Raw genomic sequence first — 11,800 nt, forward strand, 5'->3', positions numbered from 1 at the left:
TTGTTTTACCCCAAAGTATCCAAATTAGAATTAATTGGTTATGCAGATGCAGGCTATTTGTCAGATCCCCATCACGGTAGATCAAAAACAGGTTATTTGTTTACCAGTGGAGAAACAGCCATTTCATGGAGATCTGTAAAGCAGACCATAACAGCAACATCATCAAATCATGCAGAACTTTCAGCACTCCACGTGACAAGTAGAGAATGTGTTTGGTTAAGGTCATTGATTCAACATATACAAAATAATTGTGGTTTATCTTTTGCAAGAATGGATGCAACAATCATTTATGAAGATAATACAGCATGCATTTCTCAGTTGAAAGAAGGATACATTAAAGGAGACCGAACAAAACATATTTCTCCAAAATTCTTTGTCACTCATGATCTTCAGAAGAATGGTGATGTCAACATCCAACAAATTCGTTCGTGTGATAACCTTGCAGATGTTTTTACAAAGTCATTCTCAAGAAATGTATTTGAGAAACTTGTATCAAGAATTGGTCTTCGCCGTCTTAGAGATATTTGTCTTCATGAGGGGGAGAAATAAATGTATCCTGCACTCTTTTTCCCTTCACCATGGTTTTATCCCAACTGGGTTTTCTTGGTAAGGTTTTTAACGAGGCAGTTCACACTCAAAAGGATATTGTACTCTTTTTCCTTCACTAGATTTTTTTTTTCATTGGATTTTATTTTAGTAAGGTTTTAATGAGGCATATCCTCGATGGACATCCAAGGGAGAGTGTTATAAATAATGGATGTCCAAATTGATGGGTCCAACCACTGTATATGCCAGTCAAAAACCAAAAGGCAACTGCAAATTGCCCATTTGTTACACTAGCTGCCCATAGGCTTATAGCTTACGATGCAGTAATGTTTGAATTAACTTCAAACAACAGTAGGCTTAAGCTTCTATAAATAGCACGGCAAATACAACACAATTGATAAGAAGAGAATAACAACATTTCTATATTCTCTCTTTTTCTCTCTATATCATCCTATCTATTTATTTAGTTTTATAACACGTTTCCATTTTTTACGAAACTAGTTACGGTTAGACAAATAGTAATTTTCATCCTTGAACATATCCTATTTTGTAATTTCACTACTTTTTTTTTAAAATTTTCATTATGTATTAATTTAGTCAAAATAGTCTCTAACCTTTTTGAATCTGAAAATTATTTTTAATTAATTCTTATAAATATTATGCTGGGGACAATTTTGATTATCGGAAATCATAATCAATCATTAACTATTTTAGAATTTTGTTATATTCATTCAAAGAAAAGAAAATGATTATTTGCCCAATTGCTTATTTACGAGAGAGACTATACATTGAGTCGTTGAAATTGAAATAAAAACATTTAGCAGATTTTAAGGAGACAGAGAACTGAAGTGAAGTTAGGAGGTTGTTCGTTCTTCTCTACTCTTTTGCCCCAAACCTAAAACTTTTGAGGTTCCACTGAAGCTTTAAACTTTGCTTTTTTACTTCTCTTACATTGTTGTTTGTTTCTATTTTATTGGTTTTGTTTGCAGCTAAGGGAACAAGATGAGGAGAAGGACAATGTCGGTGAACATCAAAGTAGGAGGTGTTGAACTTGGAGCAAAAACTGTGTTAACTTTCGTTTTTTTATTCTCTTTTGCTTTGTTTGGCTTGGCTAGCTTATGTGCTGGAATGTTCTTCACTAATAGGTACTTTTTTGCTTCTGGGTTTCTCTATTTATCTATCAAGTTTTGATTTTTATTTATTTTTCCCAGTAATGAATATGATCACTGTGAGTAATTGAGTTTCTAGTTTGTATTGGGTTTGAACCTAACTGATTTTGAAGGATATTATTATTGACAGCTAATTGTTCTGCCACATTCAATTATTATATAATTCTGATTCAAAAAAAAAAATTATTATATAATTGATTTAGAGAACCTTATTTTGAATTAGTATAATATTTTTCTTAACCCCGAGGGGTTGGCCCGGTGGCGTAAGGCTCTCTAGGATTAGTCGGTCCATACAAGGCTTTGCTCTGATTTCAATTGGGTCCTCCCACATGTTGGTCCCCGGATTAGTCGGTCCTTAGGTCAGATACCAAGTTTCTAAAAAACCATTAGCATAATTGTTTTAATATGTTATTATGAACCTAGGTGGGGGCTGTTTAAATATGAATTAGTTTCATTGGTTTTGAACTGCGTTGCCATGAACTATATTGCTTGTGCATTGAACTGCTACTGCTCTTCTTTTTAGTGTTTGTCTATCACTTTATTGTATACTATTTAGAAAATTATATTAGAATTGTTTGTTTAAATGAGTGAGGACAGGAAGATTTTTTATCCCTTCCAAATAGTTGAACAAAATTAGAAAGATTCGTAAGAATGTGGATAATAATCATGAAGTTGCCAAGTGGATTAATACATTACTATGAGCTTAATTGAATGATAGCTTTTTTTCATATATCACGAATTTCTTTTCATTTTGCCTTGATTTTGGTCTTATGAGTTTGAGAAAAATATTGACGTGTGAAGCTACGTTTCTATATCAAGTGTTGATTATATCATTATTTGCTATTATAATTTGAAAAGGAAGCTTGTTCTAAAATTTATAACATGTGTAATGCTAACTTTAAATTCTGAATCAGGATGTGGTTGATGTCTGCACTGGGCAACCCGGTGCACTGAAGCTCCCGCATATGCAGGGTCCGGGAAGGGGTCCCACCATTTGGTGTATTGGACGCAGCCTTACCCTGTTTTTACACAAGAGACTGTTCCAGGACTTGAACCCGTGACCTTACGGTCACATGACAACAACTTTACCAGTTGTGCCAAGGTTACCCCTCCGATGTGGTTGATGTCTGAATATAAAGAAATTTCAAGGACCTATAGAGAGATCAAACCAATAAAATTAAACTCCGACCATTGTAATATTACTCTAGTAAGTGTATTTGTCAGATTTCTACTCATGCCATATTTTTGCTATGCATTTCTCCCCCATCCCATGATAGACTCTTTTTGAGCCCCTCCTGGACTTTATAACAATCTTACAAGTTCTGTTCCAATGAGGTGATTGGTTTGTTTTCTCTAAATAAACAGGAATATATTTGAAGTATTCTACACTTTCTCGTTTTTCTTTCTTAGTTCATTACACATATACACACGCTACTAGTGTAAAAAATGTTGGTAAATCATTACTCGTATTCAGGAATTGTATTTAACTAGAGCGTAAATTTATTTCCTTGAGAATTATGCTGCCAAATGCGAGCCATGAAATATTCCATGAAATATTTTCATCTCTATTATGCCCTCTTTGGTGTGCTCTTCGTGTATGTCCCCCTGATTGCTTAAGTTTACTTGATCAAAATATGAAAACCATGCAAGGAAGTGCATCTCATGTTTGGTTGACATGACTTTAATGGTTAAACACCGACTATTTCGAAAGATTCAGTGTTAGTGCAAGTCAAGCATGTTATTTTATCTAATACATTTTTTTTTTTTTACTTTGGTGGCTTTTGAAATTTAATATTTATTTAATGTATAGTTCTCAGGCATATAATTATTGACTGCATCTTTTTTATTTACAAATATGGTCATGACATTTTATTCTCTGTTTCTTCCATTAGTCCCAAGGTTGTAAAGCATAGCTCCAATTGCTCCCAAGGTTGTAAGCCAAACCAATGGTTGTTTGCATTAAATCCACTTCTATTCTTATCAAATCAAATAACTTTGATTCTAAAGCGTTATTACATAAACTGCAGGAAATCGAGTAAGACTATCTTCATTGGAGCTGAATCTTAAATTTGCTTTAATAGGTGATGTTTGTATTTATGGTCAATAGTTCTTTTATCAGGAAAACCAGAGAGAGTTGAATCAACTCCAAGGAAAAAAATATTTCGTTGTTAATGGAACCAATACAGCTTTTAGTAGAGCAGGAAACAAAGAGATTCTGTTTGAGAAACTTGGATGCCACAAGGTGGTTCAATGATTTTTCTACGTTTCCTAGTTTTTTTTTTTCCTTTCAATTTTTTGATTCTATGTACCTAATGCATCTGACCCATGGTTTGAAATAACTCAGCTGAGGATAGAAAGAAGTTGGAGGAAGAAAAGGGCATAATAGTACGCTTTGCTATAGGTCACAGGTCAGATTCAATGTCTCTGATATTCTTTTTTTTAGCTTAATTACATATTTATGATTATTCTGCTGCAGTTGTCTTCTCATAATGATTTGCTCATCAAAACTTTCTCTGTTGGCCTTATCATCAAGTTATTTCAAATTGATAATTGAAAACTGTTATTCTCTCATTCGGTTGCAAAGTTGGTTTATATGTATCTTGGTTTATATGTATCTGTTCTACAATACATACCTTTTCATAACATTCTTTTTATTTGGACGATCTTTAAATAATCATTGCCAATGTCAATGATGTAAAGTCATGAAAATAGCAGCCAAGTCACATAACTCCAATGCATAAAAACTATTAAAACTGTTCTTAGGTGTTCTTAATATCGTAGAACATAGCATTGGAGATGATAATATATTTTTTTAAAAAGATAGACCTTGTATCATAACTTATCATGTGCTGAGTTCATATATTTTGTAAAATGGTCATTGATGCCATTTCTTAATATATATATATATATATATATATATATATATATATATATATATATATATATATATATATATTTTAAAAAGGAAGGTTATAGTCTAGTCTATAGAATAAGTACAAATCTGGGAGCATCTTTTTTCTGTCTATATATCTACCTTTTTTTTCATTTATCTATCTACTCCTTCCTGTCATTATTATAAGCCAAATTTTTATTTTCTAGATTCATTGAATAACTATTGTATATGGTGTATAATGTAGACTAGATACATTATTTATTTCGTGAATAAGTAAAATTTTGTTTATATTTGACTGGAAGGGGTACCTTGCAACAGCAAGAAGAGGCAATTAAATAACCTACCAAAAAATGAATCGGCATCTCCAAAATATTTATGACAAAGTTTCTTTAATATAAATAAATTGTCTCTAAAATAAGTAAATAAGGATGTGCTTACCTGTACCTTTTATTAGATAAAGGAAAATCACGATGCACTTTAAATTTAGAACAGATACACCCAGTTAAGTTTTGGCCTTTTTTTTTTCAATGTGTAATAAATTTGATTTGTCCCATTATGTCAAGTTTTTAAAACCTCAAAAAAAAAAAAAAAAGGTAGTCAAGTTTTTAAAACCTAAAAAAAAAAAAAAAATAGTCAAGTTTTTAAAAGAAATTGTTTTTTTGATATATTATTTTGAACTATGAATTTGATTTGATTATTTATAATTAAATTAAAATATTTTTAAAGTAATAAATCAGATTTATCCTCATTTAGGAAACTTTTTGTTTTTGATCAATCCTAATTATTAGTAATAATGTGGGTTAAAATTTCCTAAAATATGAAACTTCATTTTTCTCTACAAATAGAGGAGAGATTTTGAGAATTGCTGCAGAAAGTGTTAAAAAACCAGATTGATAAAGTTTGCCAACAGGTACGCATTTTATTTGTGTCTAAATTTTTTATTTTTTTAGTGCTGTTTTTCTTTTGTAGATTTTATTGTTTTTGTTATGAGAGATGAAAGCAACATATATAAACCATTAGATCAAACTGAACGGTTGAGATTCAATTCTTATTTTAAGCTCTCCAATACACTTTGTCTGGTGATTGTTATTCAGGTTTCACTGTGTTTCTTTCTAGAAGTTAATTGAATTTTCTTATAGTAAAATCCAAAATCTAAGTTTCTTGTACTTGAAAACTATAGTTTTTTTTTTCTTGATTGGAAAATCTGGTGCACAAGTGTTATGATGAATTGGGGTGGGGTAATGAAATCTGAGACCCTAGAGAAAAGAAGACAGAAAGGGATACTGTTATTCTTTAATGCCTATCGTATAATAATAGTATTAAAAGAGAAATTTAATCATGACTGTTCAGTTTGATCTAATGGTTTTTCTTACAATAAACACTCCTCTCACTTGATATCCCCTTCATAATAACAACTGTATGTATCATTTATAATCACTAGCGAAAAGACGGGCACTCACGTGTCCGTCTTTCCGCTAATTTTATTGTGCTAAAGTTTAAAAATTATGAACGATGTTTTTTTTTTATGAAATTTTAATTTTGATTAAAAGTAAAAATATAAATGTTTTTTGTTTTCAAATTACAACAAATCAAACTAATCATGATTGTCTATTTCAATTAAACCAACAATATAACAAAAATAATATAATGTAAATTCTTATTTTTTTAATAACACCAACAACAATCTTTATTATAGAAAAAGTTGTTGTTTTAGGGTATAATTGGGATAATGAAAAAGTAGGTATAGATACAATCATCTAGTTTGTTACACTTTTTAAATGGTTAAGGAAAAAACTGGATATTTGTGTTTGTTACACTTTTATTTTAATATTTAAATTTATTCTTATCTATTTGTTACATGTGTTATTCTTTACATATAGTATAGATGTATTTGGTTAATGTCAAGAGTTTATTCTAGTGGCGGAAAAAAAAAGTCTTGAATCTGCAAGTTTTGAGTATGATCCACAAATAGTTTTTTGAAGAATTAAATTTGTTTTGATCGTAAGACTTAGTAAGAACAAGGTCTTCCCCTGTCAAATTAATTAGTAAGTAAAAGCCTTTTTTTATTCTCTTATTTATTTTAAATAATTTGCTTATTGTTTCTTTCGAGATAAAATAGTTAAAACCATTATAATTCTTGTACAATTAATCATACAACCGTTTTAATGAACAATGAGGGTGTTGATACGTTTTCTGCTCGTAATAATTGACTCTTGAATTTGATTTCTTACGCGACATCAATATTTTGGAGGTAAAATAATATTGTCAAAATAGTTATAATTCTTGTACAATTAATTTTGCACAACCGTTTTAACGGACAATGAGTGTGTTAATACATTTGTCTGCTCCTAATTGACTCTTGAATTCAATTTCTTCTTTTTCGACATCAATATTTTTAAGTATTTTCCAATTTTTTTAATTAATAGATGAATTAATGACAAGTACTCATTCATCCAAGAGTTGATAAATTCATAATTTTGTGTTTTTACTCTTTCATTCTCATGAAAATTGACTTTTGTGTTTTTACATAAACTCTGAATTGGATTTGGAGACCCTTTGTCAAAAAGAGTCTTCTTACAAATATCCTTGGCTTTTTACACTGTGACTTTGATTTTGTAGTTGGAGCCATGACGGTTGAGATTGTGGGATTCGAAATGGTTCAAGGACCAATGGTGGACAATGGCGTTAAAGGAGGCAAATCTACTGCACTTGGAAAGGAGAATGGAAAGCTGGAAAAAGACCCGGGAGCTGGTGAGACCATCATATTTGGCTCATTTGGAGATGGATTTGCTGAAGGGGATGCCAACGATGTTGCGGATTCCAATACCCCGAAAAACGCTGTTGAAGAATTGCCTGCACCTACGCGGATTCATTCTTTTTACTTTGTCAGATGGAGACCTTATGATGATCCATCTATCAAAGCGAAGATTGATCAGCTTGATAAAGAGATCAACAAGAAAAATGAAGCTCGGTTTCAGATCACTGATGCACTGAATGCAAAGTGGTCGGAACGATCAGATTTGATTTCTCAGATTAAGCTTCTAAGAGGTGACAACAAGCAGTTTCAGAGCATTATCGATGAGAAAATGGAAGAGATTCAGCCTCTGCAGCAGGCACTGGGAAAGCTGCGTAACTCGAATAATGCGGGTCGGGGCCGTATATGCTCGTCCGAGGAGGAACTTAACGATACAATATATAGCTTGCAATACCGCATTCAGCACGAGAGCATTCCATTGAACGAGGAAAGGCAAATTGTCCGAGAAATCAAACAGCTTGAGGATACAAGGAAGAAAGTCATTGCCAATTCTGCAATGAAGACCAAGTTAGAGGATACTATTGGGCCGAAAGATGCCATCCAAGATCAGGTTAAGCTTATAGGTGGGGATTTGGATGGTTTGAAGAAGGAGAGACAAGCGATTCGGTCCAAAATCAAGCAAATTGAAGATGTGCTGAAAACCATTTACATCGATATCCAGTCTCTACAGGAAGAACTGACAGATGTTACTCAGAAGAGAGAAGAAGCTTTTGAGAGCATTCAGAAGCTGAGGAAACAGCATAATGAGGGGAACTCCTATTTCTACCAAAATCGTACGCTTCTGACCAAGGCACGTGATCTGGCTGCTAAGAAAGATGTTACAGCTGTTGATGAACTTTTACAGACAGAGGGTGAGAAATTCATGTCGCTTTGGAAAGGTGGCAAAACTTTTAGGGCTGATTATGAGAAAAGAATTATTTCATCGTTGGATATGAGGAAGCTGGGTAGGGACGGGCGCGTGAGGAACCCGGATGAAAAACCACTGTGGGAAGAACTGAAACCTGCTGCTGAACCTGTGGCATTACCAAAAGTCGTCACGAAACTGCCAAAGGAGGAGCCTAAGCCTTCTCCAGTTGAAACTTTGCCAGCTCAAAAACAAACCAAAACCAAAGGTAAAGATTTGAAAACTAAATCGGATAATAAGGATTTAGCAGCAATTGATGATGAATATGAATTTGAAAATCCTCATAAGGAGACCTCTGCTGTGAAAGAGCCTGAAATCGATCCAGCGAAATTAAAACAGATGAAAAGAGAAGATGAAATTGCAAAAGCAAAGCTTGCTGCGGAAAGGAAGAAGAAGTTGGCAGAGAAAGCTGCAGCTAAAGCAGCTCTCAAAGCACAGAAGGAAGCTGAGAAGAAACTTAAGGATCGCGAGAAGAAAGCAAAGAAGAAATCTGGAGCTGTTACCACTCCCCCGGAGGAACTGGAAGCTGCAGAAGTTGAGGCAACCGAACAGGAAATGGTGAATGATGTTGTCGAGGCCCCGGCTCCAATGAAGGAAAAGGTCGCAAAGGAGAGTGGTGTCAGGTTCCGAAGCCGAGCAAAAGGACCAGAGTCGATTCAAAAAGCTATTCTGAAGCGGAAAAAGTCCAACAATTACTTGACATGGATTACCGTTGCTGCTTTATTAGTGCTGCTGCCGTTGGTGCTTGGATACACCTATCTTCTCTAAAGAAATAGTTTAGTTCTAGAAGGAGCTGTGAAACCGATTTACCTAATTGATGGCTAGGTTTGTGAGGCAGCTTAAGTTATTTCTGTTGAATTGACAAAAAACATATACTCCTGTTGTGCTTTTGCTCCTCTTTTGGAAAGAAAGCTATATACACTAGTTTGGATACTTAATTTTAAAATTTTGTTCAGATTTCATGTTACTACCTGTTAAGTTTGGTATATTAAGCATGTTTAGATGTGTAGGTTTATTTGCTGTGCTTGCCCAATTTTCTTCTCAATTTTAATTGTGTCCAATTTTCTTACACTTTTTGACCTTAGATTGAACTGATTTTCTATCCTTTTTGCATAACGTAAGTGATTTCTTAACCAATTTGGGTTGGTCTGGTGGTGATGACATGGGATATTGGAGTATACTCCTTTTAAGATTTCAAATTCGATTATTCCTGCTGCTAATTTCGATGAGCTAGTTCAGCTTATTAAAAAAAATTATGTGATTTCCTTATCATACCATTTTACTACAAAGTATGGCTTTGCATTAATGATGAGCCTGAGTGTAATTGTCTTTGGAGGTGGCATTTAGCATACACAAATGATAGTTTTTGTGTACCATACACAAATGCAACACTAGCCAATGATTTGTAAATTAAACTTTCAATGGTCACGATTTTAGAAGAGTAGCTTCTTGTGAGAAGTATGAGAATGTGTATCTTCCCTATTCTTTAATTCTTACGAATAAAAACAAAACATGAAAAACAATATTTTAATTTCATAAAATATATACTTAATTTTAGCAAAGAAAAAATAATAATTTTTGACAGCAGGAGAAAATAAATACTACTATTTAATTCATTTATTTATATCTCCAAAATAACATGTACTAATTTTTCCTTGATTATGGAAAATGAGGAACATAAGCATCACGTTATTTTCTTTTTTAATATATGTGAATCCGATTATCAGTGCCAAAGTTCATCCTTCACAAACCAAGACAAATAGAAAAGGAAGTGGATAAACAGGGAGTGATGAAAATTACATATCTGATGGAATCCCAACTCACAAGAACCACGATGGATGGGGGTAGTGAGTTTTTTCCATCAAAGCAACACCACCAATTACAGATCCAAAACTCAAAACAGTGATGTCTTATTGTCTTATCTGAAACTAATCTTATTATTGGCCTGTGTTACTGGTTTTGTTTCAGAGGAAGAAATGGAGAATGGTCCAAAACACAAAAGGGAACATTGGTGTGCTTGTGGGTTTCATAAAAAATAATTAGTTGTATAAAATAAATAAATAAATAAATTGTACTGAGATTTTGCTAAAAATCTATGTTTGCACTAAATTCTTGAAACAGGAAAGAGGTACAATCCCACACTTCTCACAATAAGTTGCTCTTCTAAAATCATGGCCATCGAAATTTTAAATTATAAATTAATGGCTAATGTTGCACTTTTGGTATAGTACACAAAAACTATCATTTGTGTATGCTAAATGTCACCGTCTTTGGAAGGGTAAAGGTAGAAGATGTATGTCAACTTGTTGCTCACTACTCACAAACTTTTTTTTGGCATGTAATATTACGGACTTGATAATGACACATAATTTATGACCAATGTGTACACAAGTAGATTCATGTAGTGAAGAAAAAGGATACTCATCATCAGTCTAAAACAACAAAATGGTGCTGAAAACCGAGCTTTATTCAAAGTGTAGTTTTTTTTAAAACTCACCATCGTCATTAACACTGTTGTCTTACACAAATCATGTCTTTAAAATATATGTACAACCAATATGTCATTACTTTTGAAATTTTATTAGGTACATTTTTATGTTATGGGTGCACCTTACTTGCTAGGATGTGTTAGAACTAGAGACTTCGATTTTGAATTGATTGGCTGGGGATTTGTTAAAATTGATTTGAAGATCCATGTTTATCAAATTAAACGTTGGAAGGATAGAATCGAAGATGTTGTTCCAAACTCACTCTTGTTATGTCCTCGTGAGCTTAGCTCAATTGGTAGAAATATGCAAGGTCCGGGGTTCAAACCCCAGCCACCACAAAAAAAAAAAAAACTCACTCTTGTTATGCTCAGCATGCTTGTTGATTTCACCCACCTGAAGACGAAACTAATAACCATGTTTAAATTCATGCAAGGAAACTTATTTAATGGATGACTTCAGCAAAATGATATTATTTTTGTTGGTTGGAAGCGGTCTGGAAGAATAGGTACAATTTAATTGAGATGACACTCAGGTAAGTTAAATTCATCTTTCAATTTGCGGCGTTCTGCTCCGAGACAACAATGGCATATATTTTAGTAGTTTTGCTCGTAAAATTAGCTCTTGCGACACGCTCCATGCGTAGATGTGGGGCACATACACCAAAATGGATTTAGCTTTAAGACAAGAACTACTCGTCTTCAAGTAGAAAGTGGGTTCAAAGATGTTTGTTGATATGGTCGCACGAAACTATAATGTTAATGGAAATATTCCTGCCTTGGTCAAACACATTCGTGATCTCAAAAACATGAATTGGTGAGTTTAGACAAACTATGCTTTACGTGAAGAAAATAGATCAACCAACATTACTTTTTTTTAAGGAAATTATTATGTTGTTGTTATTATTATTATTATGATTGTTGTTGTTGCTGCTGCTGCTACTATTATTGTTGTTGTTATAATGATTTGATATTTTTTGTTGATATT

The 11,800-nt window shown here is 33.1% G+C and overlaps 1 pseudogene across 16 annotated transcripts; it reads left to right on the forward strand.

Moving 5' to 3' along the window:
* Nucleotides 1-1,344: 1,344 nt before the first annotated feature.
* On the forward strand, nt 1,345-9,294 carry LOC146903424 (proton pump-interactor 1 pseudogene; annotated as a pseudogene). 16 transcript variants are annotated; one of them, XR_015023878.1, is made up of 8 exons: nt 1,345-1,407; nt 1,536-1,691; nt 2,630-2,922; nt 3,608-3,750; nt 3,835-3,957; nt 4,060-4,123; nt 5,454-5,518; nt 7,228-9,294. The product of XR_015023878.1 is annotated as a proton pump-interactor 1 pseudogene, transcript variant X8 (transcript). The 16 variants fall into 16 exon arrangements; XR_015023880.1 differs by having other exon boundaries at nt 4,070-4,123; XR_015023876.1 differs by lacking the exon at nt 5,454-5,518 and having other exon boundaries at nt 1,345-1,455.
* The last annotated feature ends 2,506 nt before the right edge of the window (nt 9,295-11,800 follow it).

This window comes from Medicago sativa, chromosome 8 (assembly GCF_051527215.1).
Source record: "Medicago sativa cultivar Bolivia chromosome 8, Bolivia_mono, whole genome shotgun sequence".
NCBI classification, from domain to species: Eukaryota; Viridiplantae; Streptophyta; class Magnoliopsida; order Fabales; family Fabaceae; genus Medicago; species Medicago sativa.